The sequence below is a fragment of the Chelonia mydas genome, chromosome 6, assembly GCF_015237465.2.
Source record: "Chelonia mydas isolate rCheMyd1 chromosome 6, rCheMyd1.pri.v2, whole genome shotgun sequence".
Lineage (NCBI taxonomy): Eukaryota > Metazoa > Chordata > Testudines > Cheloniidae > Chelonia > Chelonia mydas.
Genome location: NC_051246.2, coordinates 17,348,813 through 17,369,467, shown reverse-complemented (window position 1 = coordinate 17,369,467; position 20,655 = coordinate 17,348,813). Strand labels below are relative to the sequence as shown.

Below are 20,655 nucleotides of genomic sequence, written 5' to 3'. Positions count from 1 at the left end.
AGGAAGGAGAGAGGAAAGGGTCTCTGCACATCCATCTGCAGTATAGGCAGCTCCAAAAGATGTGAGGGGGCCCATTGATCTCAGTGTGATGGTATCCGCAGAAGGACAGCGCCAAGGGGGAGATGATACAGCCTGAGACAATAGCTCCATTCATCTCAGTGGGTGTTCTCAGCCCTCCCCCCCCCCCGTGCTCCCCCCAGTTAGTGCTTGGGAGCCTGTGCTAGGCACCAAGCCTGCCCATTCTCATCTCCTCACCGCAATCTCAGCACTGTGCACTCGGTGCACGCTCCCAGCATGCCTGTACTCAGCTCTCCCCCAAGAGGGCAGGGCTTCCTCAGCTGCTGGCTTGCATGGGGGGGCTAGGGAGCAGGGGCTCAGACCCTTTCAGAGTAATAGGGCCCCCAAGATCTTGGCTCCACATGGGGGGCAGGACAGAAGAGAAGGCAGAGACACCCACAGAGAGGCAGCCCTCCCAGATCCCAGCTCACAAGCACTCAGTCCAGGGGATTAAAAGAGAACTTTATTGGGGGTTGCGGGAGGAGAAGCAGGGAAACTAGAATAAACTTGGGAAAGCAAGTGATTAATTACCAATACCTATTAGATAAGATTTCCACCCCACCCCTTTGGTGTCTTACTCGTCCACATCTCAGTCCTCCTCTGGCAGATGTGAGTGGCTTCCCTCCCCAGCTCTCTGTGTTGCAGTTTGTTGTCCAGAGATGGAGGAATCCAACAATTCCGTCAGGTCAGTGTTTCCCGTGGTGCTACTGGGAGCTGATGAGATTTGTGAAATAATTGTGGGTTTTATGATAAAAGCATGAAACTTGCCAGAGTCTTAGGGCATGACCTAATCAAGATTCTCAGATCTGGGGGCATCACCAGCTCATGCCACATTGGCTCTGGCAGTCATATGCAATTCTAAGATGCATTTTTTCTACTGATGTTTTTTCTGATACTGGTTGTTTATGGTATTAAACCACCCAGTGGGTTTTCATTTTTGTACATTTAGATTCCTATTGTCTTAGGTGTCCTAAAAACTAAAGCAATGAATTATTATGGCTTGAGACAGGGGTAGTCGATAGGTGGACCACAGGCCAAATCTAGACCTCCAGACTCTTTTAAATGGATCCCAAATATTTTTATTTATTATTATTATCATTATTGTTGTTATTTTGTCTGGAGTCCAGACCTTGACTATACATTGAACAAGAAATTTGGACCTTGACAAAAAGGAATTGACTACCCCTGGCTTGAGATCATACAAATATATAAAGAATGTACATGCTTAGTAGCATGCCACTAGGGAGTATTCATTAAAAAGTGAATGCTATAGCAAAGTAACTCAATCCGTTGAAAAGGTTCTGTCCATGACCAGAAAGTTACATTTCTATTTGCTAAGAATGATATTTCAGATTGATCTAGACATAAAAGACGTTGCTGAGTCTCAAAAAGATTGAATTAAAAAACAAGGAAGTTATTCACAGGCCTCAGTGTATTGAAACATCGCATTCCCTGCCATTTTTCAAGGAGGAGAGCTGTTCTTGGGCCTTAGAGACCTCCCTTGCCGGAGGTCTGTGGAACAAGGAGTTTGTTTTGGTTGGTGGGCTCCGTTAATGGCTTGGTTCTGACTTGGTTTGTCTGTTACAAATGTGGTGTGCTGCTGCTGCCCAATCTTCTCAGCCTCCCTAACAGAGACGGTCACAGAAGGATTGGGAATGGTTTTGGTGTCCAGTTTAGCTAAGTCTGCACTCTCCCCTGAGGAGGGGTTGCCCATGTCTTCTATGATGTCAACAAGTGCCTTGACATGTCGCGACAAAGAAGCCTGAACATGTTTCGCCTGCTCACAGTGTTTTGTGTTAGACGCTTTTCAGGTGGCTCATCTACCCAGTGAGGCTTCAAATCCTCCTCTCAGCCTGGCCACCTCTTGGCCCACTGTCATCGAGGCCAAGGGGCCTCTGGACTTTGTGTCGACCAAGAGCTCCACCATCCCCTTTGATTATGGCATTATTTTGCTCATGAGCTTGGCCGAGTGCTATTGCAGAGCAAACATGTTGTGGCTTGTGAGCTGTGAAGGTCGCCTTTAGGAAGGCTCTAGCTGTGTCTGTATGAAGGGTAACCATATCTTGGAGGTGAACAGGCACCCAACGAGTATAATTACTGTGATCTAATGCAAAGAACCAAGGTGGCAGCTTTCCAAGGTGTTCAATGTATGGAGCAAAGTTTGCCTGGTGGATTGACAGCACATAGGTCAATACAAGAAGTTCCTGATTAAGTGTGGCATGCCAGAAGTGGAACATTGGATTTTCTAGTTTTTGCTTGTCACACCATTTACCCTACCCCATGGGGGCCTCATCTTCCCTGAGACGTTGGGTAGACTGCGTGTGTGCATTCTGCAGCAAGATGTACAGACCGCTGGCGGTTACTTCATGGGTGCGCCTAGTATGTGTGACATGAGACACTTTCAAGAAGTCAGCTGTTCCTGGGGAGTCCACTTTGGCTTCCATCTCTCCACTATCTTCTAGCCAATCACCAGACTCCCATGAGCTTTAGACTTGTCATATTCAGTTCTAGCTTAATGACAAATTTGTCCTCTCCATCCCCAGGGGGCCAGGTCCACTGTATCTGTTGGGTTATGGTGAAAAGGGGCTGATCCACAGAGAGTGTATTTTCTCTGCAGTTCTTCAGGGTGACCCACAGCTTTCTCAGTTCTTTTTTGTTAGTTTGTTTATGTGTAGTCCTGTTAAACTTGATGTAGCAGGGCTGGAGCCAATGTCCATTGTTCTTGTTTAAAGTCTTTGCAATTCCATCACCATCATCTAATCTGCAAATGCCTGTGGCTACTGGAGGCAGAGGGGACAAGGGGTAATGAGAAATGGGTTGGGGGTCCTGGGAGGCAGAGGGGGCCAGAGGTGATGCAGAGGTGGGGGGGAGCCTGGAGAAGCAGTGGGGGCCAAGGGAGATGGGAGGATGGATGGAGAAGCAGTCGCGGTCAGGGGGGCTGGGTGGGGGAGCTGGGGGAGGTAGGGGGGGACAAGGGGGATGGGGAAGCAGCAGGGGTCGGGGGGACAGGGGAGGAAGAGGGGGTCTGGGCAATAGGGGGATGAATGGGGACCAGGGAAGGCAGCGAGGCCAGGGATGCCAAAATACAAGTTCACCCAGGGCACCATTTGCCATAAGGCTGGTCCTGATCTAGCTACCGCCTCTCAGAGAGGTGGATTACTACAGCGATAGAAGAACCCCTCCTGTGGCCATAGTAAGCATCTACAAAACCTTTTGTAGTGGTAATCAAGGTGGGCCGTTTCCAGCGGTTGACAAGAACGTCTGAGGAACAGTGGTGGGGGGAGGGAATAAACATGGGGAAATAGTTTTACTTTGTGCAATGACACATCCATTCCCAGTCTTTATTCAAGCCTAAGTTAATGGTGTCCAATTTGCAAATTAATTCCAATTCAGCAGTCTCTCATTGGAGTCTGTTTCTGAAGTTTTTTTGTTGAAGAATTGCAACTTTTAGGTCTGTAATCGAGTGACCAGAGAGACTGAAGTGTTCTCCGACTGGTTTTTGAATGTTACAATTCTTGACATCTGATTTGTGTCCATTTATTCTTTTACGTAGAGACTGTCCAGTTTAGTCAATGTACATGGCAGAGGGGCATTGCTGGCACATGATGGCAAATATCACATTTCCCCATGTTTATTTCCTCCCCCTCCCCCCCCCCCCCCCCCCCCCCCCCCCCCACTGTTCCTCACACATTCTTGTCAACTGCTGGAAATGGCCCACCTTGATTATCACTACAAAAGACTTTTTTCTCTCCTGCTGGTAATAGCTCACCTTACCTGATCACTCTCATTACAGTGTGTATGGTAACACCCATTGTTTCATGTTCTCTGTGTATATAAAATCTCCCCACTGTATTTTCCACTGCATGCATCCGATGAAGTGAGCTGTAGCTCACGAAAGCTTATGCTCAAATAAATTTTTTAGTCTCTAAGGTGCCACAAGTACTCCTTTTCTTCTTGTGGATACAGACTAACACGGCTGCTACTCTGAAACCAAACATTACATTGTGGCATCTCACAAGAAGACCCCGAGCATCTGGTTCTATGGTAAAGAAGAGAGGAGTTCCTCTCCCCGACCAGGAGAAGTGACGCATGAGAAATGGCCTCCCACAAAATCTAGCAAAAAACCTCCACATTAAAATCAACAGAGCCACATCTACAGACTCCAACCTTCCTCTAGGAATACCACCATTTCACAGCAGCCCAGGGAGGTAACTAGGTAACTAAAGCTAGAGGCACTCAATAATCTCTCATTTCATCAATGGTCTTAATTAGAGCCAAGCAAATGATTGATGTTTCGGTTCAGGGTCCAAACCAAAAAATCAAGAACAAAAATGTGGTTTGATTTGAAGCTAAATTGATTTTTTTCATCTTGTTTCAGATGGTTTGGGGTGTTTTTCCATGCCTTTTTGAGGTATTTTTTAATTAGCTAAATTTCTAAACAAACTACCCTTCCGAAATGAGATGATCAAAATAAACTGTTTGACTTTAAAAAATTGCCCTTCCCTGCCTCCTTTTGTTTTTTGGCCAAAACTATTCATTGAATTCAACCCAAATTTGCAAGTAGTTTCAGTGGCCTATACAATATATTTTTTTGGTGAATTTACTATTCACCAAAAATTTTTTAAAAACACCCAGCTCTAGTCTTAATTACAAAATTCTGGATCGTTCTCTGATTCTTTCCCCTGCTTCTCCCCCCTTCCCCGCCCCCCCATTTTGTCATGATGACTCAGGGACCTTCAAATCTTCTGTCTGATGCTATGTCTACCCAGGAACAGATAGGGAAGTTAAGGAGAGCCAACTAAAGGTATGATAGTGCACATAGGTTATAGCAGGGGTTCTCAAACTGAGGGTCAGGACCCCTCAGGGGGTCAAGAGGTTATTACGTGGGGGGTTGCGAGCTGTCAGCCTCCACCCCAAGCCCTGCTTCACCTCCAGCATTTATAATGGTGTTAAATATAAAAAAGTGTTTTTAATTTATAGGGGGGGGTCACACTCAGAGGCTTGCTATATGAAAGGGGTCACTAGTACAAAAGTTTGAGAACCACTGGATTACAGTGTGTTCTGGAGCAAAGTAGCCTTTGTTCTATGTAACTTAATCCTCTGTTGGCCAGAAGCTGGGAATGGGCAACAGGGGTGGATCACTTGATGGTTACCTGTTCTCTTCGTTCCCTCTGAAGCACCTGGCCTTGACCACTGTCAGCAGACAGGATACTGGGCTGGATGAACCATTGGTCTGACCCAGGATGGCCGTTCTTATGTTCTTTTTGCCTCCACGCTTTGTGATCATAGAATCATAGATGTGTAACCCATCACTCCTTCCATGCCTTGTTTGTGCTGATAGACAAGCTGGGGCTTGAGTCCTTCAAACTTCAAAAGCCCGGTAATTACGCAATTAATTCCTGGGGCTGCTGGATAATGGCAGTGCCCCAGACGTGGTGTGGAGTCAGCCTCTGGTAGGTGTCTGTGTACAGTACTAGCAGGGAGCACTTCTGCAAGAAATCACACACACAGAATGAAATACCCAGAATGAAGTACCCAGACCTCAGCCTGGAAGCACCATTGGCTAGTCTGAACTGTCAGACTGAAATGACTGCTAGATCCATGGAGCAGACTGTACAGCATGTTAGCTCCACCCCTAAAAGGATCTGGTCAATCAGCCACCTTCACCTGCCTTACTATGGAGTTTTAACATAACATTAATTGCTTAGCCATTACCTTAAGAACTGGGGAATAGGAAAATGGTTCTAATCAATCATTCCAAAGATCTGCCCAGGTGATTAGTAGGCAGAGAAAGACCTGAGAAGTGACCTGCCCTCCCTGAAACCTGCATCCTTGTTGTTAAATAGAGGAGACCCTGCTCTTGAGAGGGATAAAAGAACAGCTGTACTAAAAGTGGGACTCAAACCCACATGGGGCACACATCCACAGGAGTTTAAGTCCCACACCTTAATGACTCAGCCATTCTAGGTGGTGCAGAAGTGCTCCCTGCTAGTACTGTACACAGACACCTACCAGAGGCTGACTCCACACCACGTGGAGTGGTGAACTCTCCTGAAAAAAATCTTTATTTTTTTTTTTTGGTAATTAGGATTTGTGTTTGTTTTATTTATGGTCAGAAGACTTCCCAGATTTCAGCCCACTCTAGTCCAAGCTAAGCAGCCTCCACCTCCATGTACATCTGGTCTGATCCAATATGACAATTCCTGTGGTTCCTATGTCCCATTTGGTTCTTTCACCTCCCTCTGAGGAAAGGTGTCTGTGAATGTTGTTACAGAACAGAATTCCCTTTCCCCCAGGGCTGCTTTCGCTCTCTCCCCATTGTGACCAGGTGCCTGGGATGTGCTACACTGAGAATGCCACACACAGGGCAGACTGCAAGAAACAGGGCAGACAGTCCCCCAAAATGGTGATTTATTCTATAATTAGATTCACCAAACCAGTAACAAAGGAACTTCTGCAGTACCACCCTGGTTAACAAGAAGCCAAACACAGTCCCCTTTAGGCATTCCAGCCCCTGGTTCCCATCCAGACAAATAGGTGTAATATAGTGAGAGGAACTGAAAACCCAATTCACCATATGTGAGGTTCTACCAGTCCCAAGGGATCAGGCACTCACCCCCAGATCAATATATATCTCAGATCTTACCCAAATATCATGCTGTCAGCCAATCCTCAGTAAGCTAACTAAAGAATTATTAATAGAAGAAAAGAATAGAGTTATAAATTGTTATAAGATCGTATACATACAAATGATTGCAAAGTCCTTAGATCAGGTTTGTAGCATTAATGGAATAGACTGCTGGTTTCCAAAAGTTACTCTGGTAACTTCTGTGACATTCTGTACCTTGGGGGAGCACCCTGTAACCCGCATATTCCTCATTTATATATGATTGTGATCTTACATATAAAACATGCCTTCTAAGGTATCAGGGGAAAGGTTATGATCTGCTGAAAGTCATTTCTCTATCCGTATATGTGTATCATTAATGCATATGAAGTTATGAGAATTGTGTTGTATGGTGGTCACTACAACATGCTGTAAATTGAGGAATCAGCCAGATATTAGCTCCCCAGAGGCAACAGCAAGGAAAGTAACCAAAGCCCAGGTGGGGTGTGAAAAAACCCATCAACAGCAGTTGTCCAACAAGGGAGCTACAATTCAATGACTCACCTGCATGAGGCCACACTAGGGGGATTGCTCAACCTTGACTGGAGACTCAGCAACACCCACCAGACTTGCCTGGACTTGTGTTTTCCAAGCACATGGACTGAGGGTATAAAAACAAACATAGGAGGCCATACTTGGCCTTTCTCCTTCACCCAACTATGCTGCAAGCAATAGGACACTCTGAAGACTCCAACTAAGGGGACTGGCCCAGATTTCAAGGGTGAAATCTGTATACTATGGACTGCAGTATACAGTGGGGTGAGAAAAATTGCTTAATCTAGATGTTGCCCAGTCTAATCGGGTTAAGAGTTTAGACTGCATGGTTGTATTTTCTTTTCTTTTGGTAACTAACTCTGACTTTTTGCTTATCACTTATAATCACTTAAAATCTATCTTTTGTAGTCAATAAACTTGCTTTACTGGTTATATTTGCCAGTGAGTTTGTATGAAGTGTGTGGCAAATCTGCTCAGGTTTTGCAAAGGCTGGTGTATATCCACTTTCCATTGATGAAGTGGTGAACCAATTAATAAATTTGCACTGCCCACCTTGAGCAGTGCAAGACGGTATATTTCTGAGGTGCAGTGCTGGGAGCTGGGGGTATTTCGCTGGTGCCTTTCCCTGTGTGATTCATGAGTGGATCTGTGAGCATTCATGCAATCAGCTGGGTGTGGAGTCTCCACTTGCGGTTGTGCTGAGTGATAACAGCACCTGGAGGGGTTTGCTGCTGCTCACTAGAAAGGCATTGTGAGAGACAGCCCAGGCTGGAGAGAGTTCAGGGGGCTCAGTGGTCCCACAGTCCCAGGCTGCACTCTGGGGAATGTGTCACAACTTCCAAAAGATTGGAAGGTCCTTAGTCCATTTTTCAAAATACTCCTTTTATTTGTAAATCCACAGTCCAGAAAATTGAAGCAGGAATGAGGCAAAATGGGGATGACTCAGGAGTCTTTTATATCCTCTGCCATTTGCATGGAAATTTCGTGTCCCAAACAAAGCCTGCAGCCCCTCTATATGGAAAGTTACTGACAAAGATACAGTCCAAGGTCACATGTCTATATCACATGCCATTACGTGTTTTGCTGAATCACAGGGTGTGGCCATTGGCTCCAGGACTGGATTTAGGGGCAGGCAACCCAAGTGACCACCTGGATTCCGAGTGCTGTTTTTGGTGTTAACAAGTTAGCAACAAAAGAGAAAATAGAATGTATGAAGTAAAATGTTTCAGATATTTCATTTGTGGATTCATTTTTCACTAACCTCCTAGAACGTTCTGAACCTTTGTAGAATCTCATGGAACCTTCCAGACTTTCTGAGAACTACATTTTCCTCAAACCTCTTAGAATGTTGTAAGCCATGCCCTTGCAGTATTTTAGGGATGGGGTATCGCCGGTCAATCAATGAGATATAAGAACGAAGTGAAGTGAGAGCCCAGTGGCTATATTGTGAACCTTGTTGTATTGTGTACTTATGGAAGTATACTTGTGTTTTAAGACTTGAAGAGTGTAAGTAGCAACTAATAAAGGATATATTTAATGAGACGCTAAAGATATCTATGAAACCCCTATCTGTGCAACAATATAAAAGAAATACTGTTATTTCTTTTGCCATGTTTAACATGTAATGTTTGATGACTTTCTAAGACTGCAGAACATTAGGGTGACCAGATGTCCCAATTTTATAGGGACAGTTCCGATATTTGGGGCTTTTTCTTATATAGGCACCTACTACCTCCCACCCCGTCCCGATTTTTCACACTTGCTATCTAGTCACCCTAGCGGAACATAGACTTTTGCTCTCCCTAATACTATCTGTTCTCCCCCAGTAGAAAATAAGAGATGACCCCCGAAGAAGCCTTCAGGAGCTCAGTATAGGAAGTATATTCCAGTTATTCTTAGGTACATTTCAGTTATTCTTAACGTTAAAAAGTTTCTATAAGCTTATGGTCTCTGAACAGACCACTTCAGAGGGCAACGTGGTACAAGAGGGAAAGATAGCACCATGACACTTGTGAGAGGGAGGGGAGCTGGGAGACCTAAAGGTCAATACTTCATTTATGTCTTGATGTCTTCAAATCCAGTCTGGAGTCTGTCTGGAAGATGCTTTAGCCAAACATAAGTTAATGGGCTCAACACAGAGGTAACTGAGTGACATACTCTGCCCTGTGTTATATAAGAGGTCAGCCTAGAATCTGATCTAATGGTACCTTCTGGCCTTGAACTCTAAATCTATGGACTTCACTTGATTGAAACCAACTTGGAGAGTATTAAATCATCTGTGAACATCTGAAACTTGGCAGCCTCTTTTCCTTGCAGTTGGAGGGCTGCAGGTATTGCTCAGGATGGATGGGGATGGAAACAGCTGTGTTTCTAAAGAGTCCAGGGCTTGCTTTTTGAGAACAAACCCAGGCCTTGGACTCTGCATCCTCAAATTAAATGCCTGAGACTCTACCCAATAAGCTACCCACAGTGCAGTTTATTGGATTGCACTGTACATACTGTGGAATGTAGGTCAATGCACTTCAGCCTAGAAAACAGCAACACACCAAAGAAGAGAAAGAGGTTCCCAGGGATCTTCTTCTGTGGTGCATTTTCTCTACTGAAGTTTTTCTGAGTCTGACTGCGTATGGTATTAAGCCACCTGCTAGGTTTTCATCATTGTAAACTGAAAACTTATATTCCTATTGCCTTAGGTATCCTAAAAACTAAAGCAATTATAGGTTTCAGAGTAACAGCCGTGTTAGTCTGTATTCGCAAAAAGAAAAGGAATACTCGTGGCACCTTAGAGACTAACCAATTTATTTGAGCATGAGCTTTCGTGAGCTACAGCTCACTTCATCGGATGCAAGTATTGCATGCAAGACATGCAAGTTGCATCCGATGAAGTGAGCTGTAGCTCACGAAAGCTCATGCTCAAATAAATTGGTTAGTCTCTAAGGTGCCACAAGTACTCCTTTTCTTAAAGCAATTATAGTGGCTTGAGATCATACAAAAACATTAAACATTAACATGCCCTAGCATATCACTGGGGAGTATTTTAATTTTATAGAAAAATAACACAAGTTTACAAGTTTCTGTTGGTGACCCAAACATTACATTTCTCTTTGCTAATAACATTGTTTCAGATTGATCTATGCATAACAGGATAGTGCTGTGGCTTAAAAAGATACTGTCTATAATTGCAAAGTGCCCACTATTCTCCAGGCAATACAGCAGAATCTCATGCAGTTTCTCTGCACCCATAGATACACGTGTGTACAGTCTTCTATTGCTGAGCACTCTACTGCCAACCCCAAGAGTTCAGTGTTCTCTTGTAAGCCCCATGACCTGAAGCTCCACAGAATGGGACACTCACTACTGACTCCTGTTGGTGAACAAGGAGAAGAACAGCCCAGATCTGCTTAGGAATTCCAGATGGGCAGGGGCTCCATGAGGGACCGAGTTCTCTGCTGCCATCTGTTGAGCATGGGGAAATGACTGGATGTTCCATGTCTCATTTGCATTTCAGTTCTGTGACTGTTTGGGGCATTTGGTTAAAATATAGTTAAGTTTTGAGTTTGGGGGCAATAAAATGACACTGACCCTGTTGGGCAATGAAAGGACAAGAAAACTGCAATAAATGTGCTGGGGTGAGGGGTCACCATGACTGAAATAAGTTCTGGAACAGTTGAGTGGGGTCACCATGACTGCAAAAAGTTCTGGAACAGTCGAGCCTGGAGATGGCTTTGAAATGAGACAGGTTTTTTAATCTGTTGCCAGAATGTGTTTGTGAGAAAAAAATAAATCTGTTATGAGTTCTTTATGCCACTTATTCTTCTCTGGAGAGCCAGCACACAGGTTGTTTCAAGTAGGTGATTGGGCTTGAGGTACTCTGTAGAGCTGAGCTGATGTGGTTTTAAGGCACTATTTAGCACTGAGTTAAAACAGCTTTGAGGAAGTGAATGGAGCTAAATTGGGGCAGATTTGAGGCTGTGGATTGAGCAGAAGCTGCAGTAAACAGCAGCCTTCCTGAAGGACTCAGCTATGGTTTCTCCATCCAACAATCATAGCTCTAATCACCTGAGGTGGTAGAGCCTGTAGAGCAGCCAATACAACATTTCCCTTGAGGCTGGAGACAGAGCTGTCAGAATTCTTGGACTCCACCCATCATGCACAATAAACTGTGAGTGAGAGAGCCAGGAAAGAGGGAATTAATTAAATAAGTTCATGGAGGAGATAGGTCCATCAATGGCTATTAGACAAGATGGCTACACCTCTGACCGCCAGAGGCTGGGACTGGATGACAGGGGATAGGTCACTCAATAATTGCCCTGTTCTGTTCATTCCCTCTGAAGCATCTGGCACTGGCCACTATCAGAAGACTGGATACTGGGCTAGAAAGACCCTGGGTCTGACCCAGTATGGCCGTTCTTATGTGGTAGCTAGAATGAATCAGCCACTCACAACTGGAAGAGAAAGACTGAGGTTGGGACTATTGTTAAGACACCCTTGACTGGGAAGAAGTCTTAGCTCATAAATATTATTAATTGATGAATTGCTGGCTTTCCCAAGTTTTTTCTGTTTTTTCCTTTCCCCACGATAAAGGTCTTTGTTTTAAACCTCAGAACTCAGTGCTTGTTCATCATAGAATCATAGAACTGGAAGGGACCTCGAGAGGTCATCTAGTCCAGTCCCCTGCACTCAAGGCAGGACTAAGTATTATCTAGACCATCCCTGACAGATGTTTGTCCAACCTGCTCTTAAAAATCCCCAATGATGGAGATAACACAAACTCCTGAGGCAATTTATTCCAGTGCTTAACCACCCTGACAGTTAGGAAGTTTTTCCTAATGGCCAACCTAAACCTCCCTTGCTGCAATTTAAGCCCATTGCTTCTTATCCTATCCTCAGAGGTTAAGAAGAACAATTTTTCTCCCTCCTCCTTGTAACAACCTTTTCTGTACTTGAAAACTGCTATCATGTCCTCTCTCAGTCTTCTCTTCTCCAGACTAAACAAACCCAATTTTTTCAATCTTCCCTCATAGGTCATGTTTTCTAGACCTTTAATCATTTCTGTTGCTCTTCTCTGGATTTTCTCCAGTTTGTCCACATCTTTCTTGAAATGTGGCACCCAGAACTGGACACAATGCTCCAGTTGAGGCCTAATCAGTGCGGAGTAGAGCGGAAGAATTACTTCTTGTGTCTTGCTTACAATACTCCTGTTAATACATCCCAGAATTATGTTTGCTTTTTTTGCAACAGCGTTACATTGTTGACTCATATTTAGCTTGTGATCCACTGTGACTCCAGATCCCTTTCTGCAGTACTCCTTCCTGAGCAGCCATTTCGCATTTTGTGTGTGTGCAGCTGATTGTTCCTTCCCAAGTGGAGTACTTAGCATTTGTCCTTATTGAATTTCATCCTATTTACTTCAGACCATTTCTCCAGTTTGTCCAGATCATTTTGAATTTTAATCCTATCCTCCAAAGCACTTGCAACCCCTCCCATCTTGGTATCATCCACAAACTTTATAAGTGTACCCCCATGTCATTATCTAAATCATTGATGAAGATATTGAACAGAACCGGACCCAGAACTGATCCCTGCAGGACCCCACTTGTTATGCCCTTCCAGCATGACTGTGAACCACTGATAACTACTCTCTGGGAACAATTTTCCAACCAGATATGCACCCACCTTGTAGTAGCTCCATTTAGGTTGTATTTCCCTAGTTTGTTTATGAGAAGGTCATGCGAGACAGCATCAAAAGCCTTACTAAAGTCAAGATATACCACATCTACCGCTTCCCCCTTATCCACGAGGCTTGTTGCCCTGTCAAACTTCATGGGGAAGTGTTGCCCACTGGGTGTTCCCAAGGTGGTATATATAGTTTCCCAGATTTCTAGGTGGGGAGGTGGAGACAATGTTGCTGGAGTTTTTGGTAGGAACCCCTAGAAAATTGAGCCTGTCCCTTTTTCCTGCTGCCAACATCTGCCAGAAGGATTATATGTTACAATGAGTGCTATTGAAAAAGCTGAACCAGACTAAATGAGTTAGGAAGGCACTAAATTGGGAATTTACTTTTGGGTTGGTTGATTGATGATTGAAAATCAAGAGAATTCATCTTTATCCACTAAATGAAAAACTGTGGGAAGGAAAATAGTTTTATTTATGGTGTTAAACAGTGGGTGCTTGAGAGGCAAGAAAACATTTTCTACCAGAAGTGGGGTTCGAACCCACGCAGACACATGTCCATTGGATCTTAAGTCCAACGCCTTAACCACTCGGCCATTCTGGTGATTCCCATATGTTGCCTGTTGCTAAAGTGAGCTTTGATCCCCAGAGCATAGCTTTACCTACTGCTGGTTTCCATGGCTCTTTAATAGCTCCAGGGGGGAAGCTGTGAGGTTGAGGATTCTCTCATCTCTCCCTTTTGTTTCCTAAGAGTGGTTGCTTCATACAGTTTCTCACATGGCTCACTAGTGAAACTGTGCTTAACAGATGCCTTCGGGCTTCCAGCTTACTATGAAAGAAGCAGGTGTTCTTGCAACACCTGCCTTGGAACCTAGTATAAGGTGAATCGTAGCCACAGCTGACACTTGTCCCAGCATCTTCAACTTTTTCCTGATGCTTGATGTACTTCCTGTCCAGCCTTGCCAAATTCAGTTTCTGGGTGCACTTCTTAAAGCATGGTAGGTGCCACCAAGCATTGTGTTTGACTAGGTCCTCCATGGTGGTAGTCTCCAAAGATTCAGCTACTAGGTGATACTCTGTCTCCCCACTAATGCATAAAAATCATCAAGACCAAGGTAAAATCAAGGATTTATGTAATAAATTACTTTGGGATTGTAATTAATTATGTTATGTAACTCTGTTCATACTGTTTGCTGATGGACTCTGGTAATTTCTGGCTGGATGCTGACATCACAACCCTTTTGGCATAATAAACAAAGCGGATAATTAATACCACTGAACCGCTTCTTTTTTGCCAATGACGGCAATCAACTTGAAGCCTTCCTTCCATTTGTAGTCATCTGTAATAGAAAAAAAATTAATTAGGTGTCAGCATTAACTGATAACGCAGTACTGTCAGTCAAGGGCCATCCTTTAACTTTCTGAGGGCTGCATGGTTGACATGCCTGTGTTAACGTATCAATTTTTTTTAAAAAATTGATTTTTAACCATTTTCTCAAATACCTGTATAAGGAAGGAGTTCTGTGGAAAGGGATCTGGGGGTCACAGTGGATCACAAGCTAAATATGAGGCAACAGTGTAACACTGCTGCAAAAAAAGCAAACATCCTTCTGGGACGTATGAGCAGGAGTGTTGTAAGCAAGACACGAGAAATAATTCTTCCGCTCTACTCCACACTGATTAGGCCTCAACTGGAGCATTGTGTCCAGTTCTGGGTGCCACATATCAGGAAAGATGTGGACAAACTGGAGAAAGTCCAGAGAAGAGCAACAGAAATGATTAAAGGTCTAGAAAACATGACCTATGAGGGAAGATTGAAAAAATTGGGTTTGTTTAGTCTGGAGAAGAGAAGACTGAGAGGGGACATGATAACAGTTTTCAAATACATAAAAGGTTGTTACAAGGAGGAGGGAGAAAAATTGTTCTTCTTAACTGCTGAGGATAGGACAAGAAGCAATGGGCTTAAATTGCAGCAAGGGAGGTTTAGGTTGAACATTAGGACATTAGGAAAAACTTCCTCATTGTCAAAGTGGTTAAGCACTGGAATAAATTGCCTCAGGAGTTTGTGTTATCTCCATCATTGGGGATTTTTAAGAGCAGGTTGGACAAACATCTGTCAGGGATGGTTGATAATACTTAGTCCTGCCTTGAGTGCAGGGGACTGGACTAGATGACCTTTCAAGGTCCCTTCCAGTCCTGTGATTCTATAATTGTTCTAGGTTTGTCATCTTTGGTACCATTGTGTTCGCGGGAGAAAGGGCTTTCAAATTATACCCAGCTCGACCCATTTCTAGCAACACTGTGTCATCAACATTTTTCCTCTTCCTGTGAACTTCTGAAATTAGAATGTTTAACAAAAATGTTGGACATTTTTTGTTTGGAAATGGAGGGGAAACTCCCCTCTTTCACCCTTTTAAAAACCCAACAACAACTTTTCACCCAAAAAATGTGAAAAAAGAGGATGTGGATGAGAGGGTTTAACCCTCCACATTCCCCTTTTTTTGAGGCAGGGAATGAAAAATAAGAGAAAGTGCTTGTGGGTTCCCACTGACATGAAATTTTGAGTTGAAAAATGAAAAATGTTCTGAAAAACATCAAGTGAAACAAAAAACCTTCACTCTTATTTTTAATCAAGGATTTTTTTTCTTTTTGTGAGATTTATTTCCTAGGTTTAGAATCATAGAATATCAGGGTTGGAAGGGACCTCAGGAGGTCATCTAGTCCAACCCCCTACTCAAAGCAGGACCAATCCCCAACTAAATCATCCCAGCCAGGGCTTTGTCAAGCCTGACCTTAAAAATATCTAAGGAAGAAGATTCCACCACTTCCTAGGTAACGCATTCCAGTGTTTCACCACGCTCCAAGTAAAAAAGTTTTTCCTAATATCCAACCTAAACCTCCCCCGCTGCAACTTGAGATCATTACTCCTTGTTCTGTGATCAGCTACCACTGAGAACAGTCTAGAGCCATCCTCTTTGGAACCCCCTTTCAGGTAGTTGAAAGCAGCTATCAAATCCCCCCTCATTCTTCTCTTCTGCAGACTTAAACAATCCCAGTTCCCTCAGCCTCTCCTCATAAGTCATGTGTTCCAGACCCCTAATCATTTTTGTTGCCCTCTGCTGGACTCTTTCCAATTTTTCCACATCCCTCTTGTAGTGTGGGGCCCAAAACTGAACACAGTACTCCAGATGAGGCCTCACCAATGTCGAATAGAGGGGAATGATCACGTTCCTCGATCTGCTGGCAATGCCCCTACTTATACAGCCCAAAATGCCATTGGCCTTCTTGGCAACAAGGGCACATTGTTGACTCATATCCAGCTTCTCATCTAATGTAACCCCTAGGTCCTTTTCTGCAGAACTGCTGCCGAGCCATTCAGTCCCTAGTCTGTAGCGGTGCATGGGATTCTTCCGTCCTAAGTGCAGGACTCTGCACTTGTCCTTGTTGAACCTCATCAGATTTCTTTTGGCCCAATCCTCTAATTTGTCTAGGGCCCACTGTATCCTATCCCTACCCTCCAGCGTATCTACCTCTCCTCCCGGTTTAGTGTCATCAGCAAACTTGCTGAGGGTGCAATCCACACCATCCTCCAGATCATTGATGAAGATATTGAACAAAACCGGCCCCAGGACCGACCCTTGGGGCACTCCACTTGATACCGGCTGCCAACTAGACATGGAGCCATTGATCACTACCTGTTGAGCCCCACAATCTATCTAGCCAACTTTCTATACACCTTATAGTCCATTCATCCAGCCCATACTTCTTTAACTTGCTGGCAAGAATACTGTGGGAGACCGTGTCAAAAGCTTTGCTAAAGTCAAGGAACAACACGTCCACCGCTTTCCCCTCATCCATAGAGCCAGTTATCTCGTCATAGAAGGTAATTAGATTAGTCAGGCATGACTTGCCCTTGGTGAATCCATGCTGACTGTTCCTGATCACTTTCCTCTCCTCTAAGTGCTTCAGAATTGATTCCTTGAGGACCTGCTCCATGATTTTTCCAGGGATTGAGGTGAGGCTGACTGGCCTGTAGTTCCCAGGATCCTCCTCCTTCCCTTTTTTAAAGATGGGCACTACATTAGCCTTTTTCCAGTCGTCCGGGACCTCCGCCAATCGCCATAAGTTTTCAAAGATAATGGCCAATGGCTCTGCAATCACATCCACCAATTCCTTTAGCACTTTTGGACGCAGCGCATCCAGACCCATGGACTTGTGCTCGTCAAGCTTTTCTAAATATTCCCGAAACACTTCTTTCTCCACAGAGGGCTGGTCACCTCCTCCCCATGCTGTGCTGCCCAGTGCAGTAGTCTGGGAGCTGACCTTGTTCGTGAAGACAGAGGCAAAAAAAGCATTGAGTACATTAGCTTTTTCCACATCCTCTGTCACTAGGTTGCCTCCCTCATTCAGTAAGGGGCCCACACTTGCCTTGACTTTCTTCTTGTTGCTAACATACCTGAAGAAACCCTTCTTGTTACTCTTAACATCTCTTGCTAGCTGCAACTCCAGGTGTGATTTGGCCTTCCTGATTTCACTCCTGCATGCCCGAGCAATATTTTTATACTCTTCCCTGGTCATTTGTCCAATCTTCCACTTCTTGTAAGCTTCTTTTTTGTGTTTAAGATCAGCAAGGATTTCACTGTTAAGCCAAGCTGGTCGCCTGCCATATTTACTATTCTTTCTACACATCGGGATGGTTTGTCCCTGTAACCTCAATAAGGATTCTTTAAAATACAGCCAGCTCTCCTGGACTCCTTTCCCCTCATGTTATTCTCCCAGGGGATCCTGCCCATCAGTTCCCTGAGGGAGTCAAAGTCTGCTTTTCTGAAGTCCAGGGTCTGTATTCTGCTGCTCTCCTTTCTTCCCTGTGTCAGGATCCTGAACTTGACCATCTCATGGTCACTGCCTCCCAGGTTCCCATCCACTTTTGCTTCCCCTACTAATTCTTCCCGGTTTGTGAGCAGCAGGTCAAGAAGAGCTCTGCCCCAAGTTGGTTTCCTCCAGCTCTAGGCCAGACTGGACAGCCCCACACCTCCATGCTTGTTCTGAACTATGGCAATTCCTATTTCCATGTGGTTCTTTCATCTCCCCCTGAGGAAAAGTGTGTGTGAATGTTGGTCCAGGAGAGAACTCCCTTCCCCTCCTTCCCCCGTGCTGCTTTCACCTCATCCCGATCCTGACTGGGGACCCTCCGTAACTAGAGCAGAGACAGTCTGCAAGGTACTGTCCCCTCAGGATCAGGAATAGGCCCCACTGCAGAAGAGGTCGGTCTACCTAGAGGTAAATTTGATGAGTGGGGGAGCCAGCAGCATGAGCCTTGGTAGAGGGAGAGGAGCTAGGAGACCTGCAAGTCAGTGCTTCCTATATCTCTTGATGTCTTCCCATCCCACCTGGATGCCCTTCTAAGATCAGCATTAGTCAAACACAAGTAATTGGCTTCAATACAGAGCTGAGTGAGTCAGTTTTTCTGCCCTGTGGATATCAAGCTAGTAATGTTGATTTAATGGCCCTGTCCGGTCTTAAAATCTGTAAATTTCACACTTGATTGAGACTAGCTTAGAGGGACTAAGGGTTGTACTGGTGTAATTATTTCATGAAAGGAATCAACACCCCTCATTGAAATAGTTATGCCAGTACAAAACCTGAACATAGCCCAGACTTCAGCCTGGAAGCACCATTGGCTAGGCTGAGCTAGCAGACTGGAATGACTGCTAGGTCCATAGAGCAGACTTTAAAAACATCAGAATGGCCATACGAGGCCAGACCACAATGGTCTGCCTAGCCCAGTAGCCTGTCTTCTGATAGTGGCTAATGCCAGGTGCTTCAAACAGAATGAACAGAACAGGGAAATAATCAAAGTGATCTGTCATCCAGTCCCAACATTCAGCAGCCAGAGGCTTAGGGACACCCAGAGCATGAGGTCACATCCCTGACCATCCTGGCTAATAGCTATTGGCAGACCTATCCTCCATGAACTTATCTAATTCTTTTTTGAACCCAGTTATACTTTTGGTCATCACAACATCCCCTGGCAATGAGTTCCACTGGTTTGACTGTGTTGTGTGAGCACTTCCCTTTGTTTGTTTTAAACCTGCTGCCTACTTTATAGCACATTCGCCCCACCCCCTGTAGGCTGGGACCAATCAGCTCCCTCCACCTGCCTCACAGTACAGTTTTAATGCAACTCACCATTAATGTAGCCCATTTTTAGGCCAGCTCATGCCCCCCCCCCCGCCCCGCCCATGCTCTTTGTGCAGGACCCACCCCCTCACACCTTTCATGTCCTATTTGTGCTGATAGGCAAGCGAGGGCTTGAGTTCCTTGAACTTCAAAAGCCATGTAATTACCCAGTTAATCCCAAGGGCTGCTGGATAATGGTAATGTCTTGAACGTGGTGTGGTCAGGCTTTAGTAATAATCTCTATGATGCAATGGAAATTTTGTCATGCATTCACCAGAATGGCCGAGTGGTTAAGGCGTTGGACTTAAGATCCAATGGACATGTGTCTGCGTGGGTTCGAACCCCACTTCTGGTAGTAATGTTCTTTTCTCCCTTTCAAAGCCCAGTGTAGCCTCTATTTGACCATATCCTGCAAATAAAGACCCACAGCTGTCCTGAGCCAGGGGCTAAGGGGCTGTTTAATTACTGTACATAGTCCTTCAGGCTTGGGCTAGAGCCCAGGATCTAGGACCCAGCAAGGTGGGAGAGTCCCAGAGTTTGGGCTTCAGCCTTAGCCTACACAGCAAGTAAACAGCCCCTTAGGCCAGCTGTGAGTTTTTAATTGCAGCGTAGATATACGCATGGATGCAGGACTGTCTGTGCCTGCCAGTCTCCTGGGCGAATCTTTGGAATGATTCATTGAAACCATTTTCCTGTTCCCCAGTTCTTAATGTAATAGATTAGCCAATGATCCGCCTCATTTTCAGTCTTCATCTGAACAGCAGAGAGGTAAGTGATTAACTTCGGCCCCTCATTGACTCACTGGGTCTGGCTTAGCTTTTCTCTATCTCTTCCCTCAGACTAGCTCCCGGCAGTGAATTCCAGGTGCTGGCTGGGAAAGCTGAGATTTGAGTTACTTGGATGAAAGATGAAACCAGCCGCTGCAAATCCCACCTTGTCTCCTGTCAGCCCCTTCCACCTGCCCCACCGTGGACATTTAACACCACTAAACCCTGTAGCCCATTCACAGCCCAGCTCCTGGATTCCCTTGCTCTCTGTGAGGGACCCATCCTATCCCATTTTCCCTCTCCTATCCATGCTGACAGCCAAGCTATGGCCTGAGTCCCTCTAATGTCAAAGAAGCCCTGGAATTACTCAGTTAATGCCTGGGGATGTGTATTTTCCTTAAGTGAAGGGTTAAAGCAGCATGTTCTAGGTGGCTCTACGGCAGACTGGATAGCATGTTGGCCTTCTAGGGCAGCACAGTGATTCAAAGGTTGTAGGCTTGAGTTAAGTCTTGTTCTAAATTAATTGATTCCTGCAGCTATCCCTTAGAAAATACAATCCATTAGGGAAATATGTCCAATACTTTCCCAACTTTGCTTCCCATCGGGGCTCCAGTTCATCTCTCCTGGTATTGCTGATGTCCCATGATGTGTTCTAGATAGATATCCCTCGACCACCTGATGGAGTCCAACACCATGAGTTGCCGCATCAGCCCAGCGTAGCGTTGACTAATTGTGCATTCTCACAACACTCATTTGTTACTGGGGTCCCATGCGACCCGATGATCAGCATGGGCAAATGACTTACAAGGAGAGGCT

General features: G+C 44.9%; 1 protein-coding gene and 2 non-coding genes across 3 annotated transcripts in view; 2 read left to right on the top strand and 1 right to left on the bottom strand.

Moving 5' to 3' along the window:
- The first annotated feature begins 418 nt into the window (after positions 1-418).
- The window catches only part of ACY3 (aminoacylase 3), a 41,528-nt gene continuing 21,291 nt past the window's right edge, over positions 419-20,655 (top strand). The window contains exon 1 of the mRNA XM_043549469.1: positions 419-742. The gene's annotated coding sequence lies outside the window, so the exon portion shown is untranslated. The remainder of the gene's footprint in view (positions 743-20,655) is intronic.
- On the bottom strand, positions 13,414-13,496 carry TRNAL-UAA. The gene has a single exon. It is a non-coding gene; the product is annotated as a tRNA-Leu (tRNA).
- On the top strand, positions 19,345-19,427 carry TRNAL-UAA. Its single transcript has one exon. It is a non-coding gene; the product is annotated as a tRNA-Leu (tRNA).